The sequence below is a fragment of the Zingiber officinale genome, chromosome 3B (genome assembly GCF_018446385.1).
Source record: "Zingiber officinale cultivar Zhangliang chromosome 3B, Zo_v1.1, whole genome shotgun sequence".
NCBI lineage: Eukaryota > Viridiplantae > Streptophyta > Magnoliopsida > Zingiberales > Zingiberaceae > Zingiber > Zingiber officinale.
In genome coordinates, this window is record NC_055991.1 from 86,188,808 (window position 1) to 86,197,059 (window position 8,252).

The 8,252-nt window shown below is 39.6% G+C and overlaps 1 long non-coding RNA gene across 1 annotated transcript; it reads right to left on the bottom strand.

Moving 5' to 3' along the window:
- Nucleotides 1–581: 581 nt before the first annotated feature.
- LOC121968417 lies at nucleotides 582–1,222 on the bottom strand. Its single transcript, XR_006108134.1, has 3 exons — nucleotides 990–1,222; nucleotides 821–913; nucleotides 582–640 (listed from the first exon to the last, which is right to left on the bottom strand). It is a non-coding gene; the product is annotated as an uncharacterized LOC121968417 (long non-coding RNA).
- Between the last annotated feature and the right edge of the window lie 7,030 nt (nucleotides 1,223–8,252).

Sequence of the window (8,252 nt, forward strand, 5' to 3'; positions counted from 1 at the left end):
ATAAATGGGGGAGCGCAATGCTCTCAACTCTCGGTACACAGTGACGGGGAGGAATCCCTGCCGGATAACACGTTGTGTCTCACTACCCATGAGTGGACCAACGGTGCCTAACAGAGTCTCTGCTGCAACACACTCTGCCTGAATCGACCACTAACCCATGAGTGGTGGTGTGTGCAGATCCATGTAACTGGCAATGTGCTCAACAATAATGGAGCGGACTATCGCACAGCATGCAATCATGCAAATGGTGCATGGCAATAACCATAAAAACATCCTGACCTAATCCATATATATAGAAAAGTGCACCCTAGGTCAACGGATCATATCGAATCAAAGGTACACAGAAGGTATAAAAAAAACTAGGTCCTGAACATGGTGAAGCATGGTATATCACTACCCCCTATAAGCATGTATAAACAAATAAAGTATACATGGGATGCAAATCAAGCAATCAATCAATCATGTATCAGATAATGGGTAGTGACTAACCGAAAGAAATAAAGGACATCATTAATGCAGCTTGTTAAATTCACTACTATGTATATCAAATGACATAAGTCAAAAGTACCCGCCTCCGAAAATAGAAAGGATCGTATCCGGTCAAATTCCGACGCCGAGATACCCGTCTCGCGTCAAGGTCCTGTGTCACCAATATAAACATAATGTATTTAGCTAACTCAAATGTATAGCTAAATAAAATCCTTAAGGCTAAATTAGGCAAAACCCAAATCCACTCAAGCCACATATCACGATTAAATAGAATTAGGGCACCCTAACAAGTCCACAACTAGAATGAAATCTAGTACATATACAAACTTACCTCTACAACTTGTCCAAATCTGGTTGGAAACGTTGCTACTGTAAATCAACAGTCGGAGCAAGATTAAATTGCCAATCTCCCAAACCGATAAACCTAAATCACAATTCCAACACCTTCATTAATCAAATTAAACCCAACCTCAGCAAAAATCATACCACCTACACCTTACCTAAATTCACAGCAAGTATCACTGATCCACTGAAGGTTTGTTACTGCCAACAAGGGTTGATTGCTGCTGGAAACCTCAAATTTACACTGCCGAATCACTGCTGAAATCACTTGTTGTTACCTCATCCGAACAACCTTACTCTGAAGAGGAGATGAAGCTCAGGCACGGGAGAACACCGGCAGTGGTACTCGGTTGCCAGCGAGATGGAGGACTAGGGCACGGTGTAATCTCTGCGCGTCGACGTCGAGTGGCTACTGATCACCGCGATGGGGCCGAGAGCAAAGGTGTCCGGCGGTGGCTCGTCGGACCAGAGGAGAAGAGAGGAAGTCTCAGTGGCCGACGCTGCTTCGGTCCAAAGAGGGCAGCGGCAAGGGATCGGCAGAGGAAAGGCAGCCGGCTGCCGGCGCTAGGCTGAGGAGGAGCGACGTCGGCGAGGCGCTAGGGCAGAAAAAGAGAAGATGTAAGAGGAGAGGAGGAAACCGAGAAGAGGAAATGGAGAAAACCGCCGTGAGCGCCGGTTAGGGCTCGGCGTCGGGAATGGCTCGGGCGTGCAGGGGCTTTCGGCGAGGAGGAGAGGAAGTAAAGAAAATAAAGAAAAGGCAAAAATAAATAAAGAAAAGGAATTTAGAAATTCAACTTTTCCTCATTTAAATGGGGTAACCTAAATAGGCTTTTTTTTTTTCCGGAACCTCGTTTTATCCCCGAAAACTCGTCCATACAAGCTCCGAAAAATTCCAGAAAAATTACCAAAAATTCCGGAAAAATCCCTTATTAATATTCGCCTATTTTCCGGTATTTTACATTCTCCTCCACTAATAAAAATTTGGTCCCCAAATTTCATTATCTACCATCAGCAAATATCAACAACAGATATAAAGTATAAATGCTGAACGGTAAATAAATCACATACCTCAAATGAAAAGATGGGGATATCGAGCTCGGATCGTATCCTCGAGCTCCCAAGTAGCCTCCTCGTCCGACTGATGCTGTCATCCGACTTTAACCAGTCGGATAGTCTTGTTCCGCAACTGACGCTCTTTCCGGTCTAGAATCCATAACGGAACCTCCTCATAAGTGACGTCAGGATGAAAGGAGAACTGAGATTATCTATCAACACATGTATCAGATCGGGTACGTATCTCCTCAGCGTAAATACGTGGAATACGACGTGAACGCCTGCCAAGGACGGCAATAGTGCCAACCGATAAGCTACTGCTCCAATCCTTTCCGAGATCTGGAAAGGTCCAATGTATCGCGAAGCTAGCTTACCTCTGAGGCCAATCTCTTCACCCCTTTCGTGGGTGAAACTCGCAGAAATACCTGGTCGCAAATGGAGAACTCTAAGGGTCTCCGACTCCGGTCAGCATAACACTTCTGGCAGTCTTATGCCTCTGACATCCTCTGCTGATAATATGGATCACTTTGCCTCACATTGAGCTCCATGAGGTCTCAACAACTGGGTCTCTCGGATTCTCTTCCTGATCGACGGCTGAGCAACCATCGTAACAAGAATACCCTGCTCTGTCTGTCCCTGCTCCTCAATGTCTAACTAGGAGAAACCCTGAATCAAGTCTGTGACCACAACTCGGTGGCAAGCTAAAGTCCCTCTGGACTTCTGGCTAAGTGCATCGGCAACTACATTAGCTTTTCCCCGGTGATAGCTAATGGTACAATCATAATCCTTCAGGAACTCCATCTATGTCCTCGGTCAAAGATTAAGTTCCTTCTGAGTGAACAGATATTTGAGACTCCGATGGTCAGTGAGAATCTCAATGTAATATCATACAGGTACTGCCGCCAAATCTTCAGGGCAAAAATAATAGCGGCCAACTCCAGATCATGAACTGAGTATTTCCTTCTCAAGCTCCCTCAACTATCGAGAAGCATATAAGAACGCTCTACCGTGCTACCTCAGAACAGCACCCATACCCTGTAGAGACGCGTCGGTGTAGAGGACAAATTCGTCCTCTTCCGAAGGTAAAAACCAAAAATCAAAGCCGACCCTAGTCTCCGCTTCAGCTCCTAGAAGCTGGTCTTACAATCCTCAGTCCAAGTAAACTTCACGCCTTTCATGGTCACGCGTGAAAGTAGCATAGCTATGCGAAAGAAACCCTCGACGAAAGGTCTGTAATATCCTGCGAGTCACAAAAGACTGCGGATCTCCTACACTGATTTCGGCTGCTCCCAACGGTAACAACCTCTATCTCCTGTGGAATCACGGTACACTCCTACTAGTGACCGTGTATCCCAAACATCATAACAAAAGACAATCCAAACCAGCACTACTGATAATCACATATAGATGTTCTCGTCAAATCATCTCTAAATCTATACAAAGGTAGTGTACGTGACTCACCTCGGATCCGTAATAGATCACAACATTGTCCACAAAGATAATGGAAACCTATCCAAACATCCTCGACATACCAGGATCATCGAGTCCCTGAAAACATCTAAGGCACTGTAAGCCTATATGGCAAAAACCAAGACACATAATGTCCGTATCACAGACATTCCTATCCATAAGATCTCTGACAACAAGTCTGAAATATGATCACCAACGATAAAAATCACCTAAGCATAGATCCTCCAGTGTGAGAGCAACGCTCCATCACAGAAAATACCACATATGAGGGAGCAACGCTCTACCTCAAGAAATCCTCAATATGTAGGAGTAACACTCCACTACAAATAATCCATAACATGTATCTGCAATAGATATGGGAGCAATGCTCCGCTACAAGCAATCCGAAATATGTATATGTGGGAGCTCCGCTCCACCACAAACGATCCATAAGTGTCCAAGGCACCTAACTATCCAACTAAAGGCTGCACGAGATCACTCGACCACATATCACTGTGGGCAGCCAAAGGTATAAACAACCTAGTAAACAAATCAAATCCATAGTCAACTCTATCATCATCCTAGTGGGTTGGTCACCCACTAATAGGAGAATTAGTTGACAGGGTTATACAACCAATAACATAATGTAGACACTCAGCATTCTACATTCAACATAGGTAGAATCATCATGATGCTACCCACCATACACCTGGCACACATGCACACACAACATATGTATGATCGACATAATTCTCCAATTAGTACACACCAAACATACTCACAACATAGGCATAAATCATCGTGCTACCTCCAACAATGCATACCGAACCCGTGTGCATATATCAACATAGGTATAATCGACAATACACCTCAAACAACCTCACATGGCATATATACACCTATGCCAAGAGTATAACCAACATATACTTCCAATAAAGCATACTAAACCCAGGTGCACTCACATATCAAACATAATCAAAAGATACCTCAGATACCACACCAAACACATATGTACATATCACAACTCAGATTAAATCGACAAAATGCCTCCATCAAAACACCACCGATGTACTTATACTACATCTCGGATTTAATCAACAAGATATCTTCAATAATACCTCCAGATACATACACCCAACTACATATCTATGATCCACAAGGAACCTTCAAACCATATCAGAACATGGATACATATACTACTTGCAAATGGACAGTCTACCACAGGACTCCTACAACCCAAAACAATCATGATATACATGCAAAATCAGCATACCAGCTCAATCAAAGAGACCAACCTTATGCTACCAACACTCATGGGTTATTGTATATCTAAACAAAATTCATGCATATGTATCAAGCATGAATACATCAATCAAAGGCAACCCAAAATAAAGCAACCTAATCATCTAGTAACAACCCTGCTATAGGTTCAAAGGAACTAGTATCGGACAAGAAAGATATACACACCATGGTATAATATTGCAAGTCAATGTCATACACTACCAAGACTATATCCAATGGGAAAATTTTTTTATCATCATAAATCAAAATGTACTCTCCCAGTTTACACTAGTAACGATTGTATCCCATAAGTGTTAAGCAATTAGCTCTACACTTCCTTACACCAGCCGGGTCACATATCCCAACGCACCCTCTAAATTATCCCACTAGGTATATACAGTCCATGGTCAAAGTCTTCATGGAATATGATACATCGATCCTTTATAAACTATCCAAGCTGAAAATGATTTCTGACTAAATCAGTCCTTCCCACGTCAGTACAAAACATGTACTCAAAGGTGCTCTAGATACATAACTAAGCACAAACAACCTAAAGGTTCGAACCTCTAAAAATAGAGTATGGCAATCCTCTACTGATCAACCAACAAAACTAAATCATTCATCTACTAACTAATCAAGAATACCTTAATCCTCCACAAGCAACTAAGGTATATCCAACCACATAATTAAATCATGTGTATAAATGTGTATGACCCAAAAGAAAAAGTCAGAATTTAAGAACATCAAGACACTCTCATCTTCATCCTCAAAAACATCAGCCCACACTATATCAGATGAATAAATCTCTACTCCCCATGAGGGCAAGTTAGCATTCAAAACATCAATCATTATTTATCCACATAGTCCCATATCAGAGGAAACATATATCAAATTTTTTTTTTTTCATCCTGTTAACTATCCATAACCAACCAGATTTATTAAAATCTCATAGGCACATTCAACCGTAAACTCTCCAGCACCCAATTTATAATTTGATCACCAACCATAATCATCAAACCTGTGAATATCATAAATGACACTCACTATGTCACCATCAATGACAACCCAAATATAAATCATCAAAATAGTTATCCATTAATAGATCATCAAAACAAATATCTAGTAATTGATCATCAGACAACCACATAACATTTACTCTCATAAATCATTAGAAATCAACATATCATAATATCTTATATCATAATATCCCTCAACCTCAAACCATTCTCAATAATGATCAAACATGGTAACCCCCAATGACCAATTTTCATCGTACCTGGTACCCTAATATCCAAAAGATATGAGTATAAAACTCTCCTGGCTAAGTCAACAGGAATATATAAGTATCATCCACTACCCAGCTAACAATAGCAGAGGCTGGTATGTGCCTCCATCTCCTACGAGTAGTAACAGAAGCTAACACTACTGATGGTATGATAAGAAAAATCACCAGAGATTATAATCCTTTATCTCTATTAAGGTCAACCATCCTCAATGGCTAAGTCATCACAAGTAATATGTGCTACAGCAACCAGACAGGTACTAAATAAAGAATGCTAATACCTGTCATAAACTATAAAATTAAACATCATACCTATATGTCGTCTGGAGATGTTCCGTCGCTGTCCAGTCCCCAACTTGACCTCAAAATTTCCGATCATAAAAATCACCGGAAATCCATATAAATCCGAAACGGAAATCCAAACACAATCGTATTGGAAAAATCCATGTCACTCAAACAACTACCCAGTTTGACTCGCAAACTTGGGCTAATCCAAAAATCCAGAATACCTAAAGCAAGTGTCATAACCCACTCTGATACAAATAAATTGGTATCAGCCAAATCTCAAAAATCCGTAACACGAAAATAAATCAAACAAGTATCGCTAACCTCGACACTATGATACCAAATAAATTGGTATCAGGTTATCCCAAATGTCCAAAATACGAAATCAAAGAATCGTATAACCTAAGCTCTGATACCACTAAATTGTCACGCCCCAGAGGAGTCTCTGTCCGAAGAAATTTCGGCAGCATCTCCCCTGTACGGTGTGTTGGTTGCTACTCGGAAAGCCTAGAGGTTCCACTGTACAAAAATTTTGTACAAAGGTCTGAACCTTTTCCTAGCTACCATGTGTTCTTTTAAATTAAATTTTGGATCGCCTGCGGAACTTAACACGTTTGATCCAAAACTTAATCTATTTGTTCTTTTAGGTTTTGACTTGGATCTCCTGCGGAACTTAACACGTTCGACCCAAATCACCTTAAGTTATTAATTCCATTAAATATTAATTTCCATAATTGGTTCCCAGTACTGACGTGGCGAGGCATATGGCCTTCTTGGATATGGGAGCAACCACCACCGACTAGACAAAACCTTTTATAGAAATCTAATATTTAATTTCCTAAAATAACTTTAGGTTAACCGAAAAGAACAATCAAATCACAAGGAAAAAATAAAACAAAAGAACACAACTTCGAAAAACATATTCGAAATACTAGAATCGTAAGCCTCTTGTATTTGGTATTATTTCCAAAAATAACTAGTATGATGCGGAAAGAAAAAATACTAGTTATACCTTTTAGAAAGACCTCTTGATCTTCTACCGTATTCCTCTTCTAACCTCGGACGTTGTGTGGGCAACGATCTTCCGAGATGAGAATCCACCAAAGCACCTTCTTCTCCTTTCTTCAAGTTTCGGCCAAGCACAAAGCTTCCAAAAGATAAAGATCTTTTTCCACCAACCAAGCTCCAAGGGATACAAGCTTTCTCTCCTCCTTCTTCTTCTTCTCCAAGTAGTATCCGGCCACCACAAGAGCTCCAAGCAAATAGAGAAGGTTCGGCCACCACCAAGAGGAAGAGAGGAAGAGAGGTTGGCCGGCCACAACACCAAGGAAAAGAGGGAGAGAAATAATAGAGGTTGTTCACCATGAAGCCTTCTCTACCCCCTCTTTTATAATCCTTGGTCTTGGCAAATAAGGAAATTTAATTAAAAACTTCCTTAATTCTTTTGCCATGAAAGGAAAAATTTATTTAATTAAAAACAATTTTCCTTTTCTCAATTTACATGGCCGGCCACACCAAAGCTACAAACTTCCTAATTTGTCTCCAGAAATTTATAAAATTTCTCCAATAATTTAATCCCTTCATGATTGGTTTATAAAAAGGAAATTTAATAAATTAAAATCTTTCTTTTAAACATGTGGATAAAAAGAAAGTTGTCTCTAAAAATTAAAATCTATTTTAATCTACAAATAAGGAAAGATATCAAATCTTTTCTCAATCTTTTGTAGAAACTAATAAAAGAGAATTATTAATTTTTTAAACTTTTCTTTTAAATCATGAACATGGTTAAAAAGGAAAGTTTTCTTAAAATTTAAAATCCTCCTTTAATCAACAAATAAGGAAAGATTTCAAATTTTAAACTCTCTTTTAAACATGTAGATGATTTACAAATAAGGAAAGTTTTTACCAAAAATTAAAACCATCCTTTTAAACTACAAATAAGGAAAGAGATTAATCTCTTCTCTTAATCTTTTGTATAAAACTATAAAAGGAAATTTTTAATTTTTAAACTCTCTTTTAAAATCATGATATCCACATAAGAAATAATTTTAATAAAAATCCTTTTTAATAT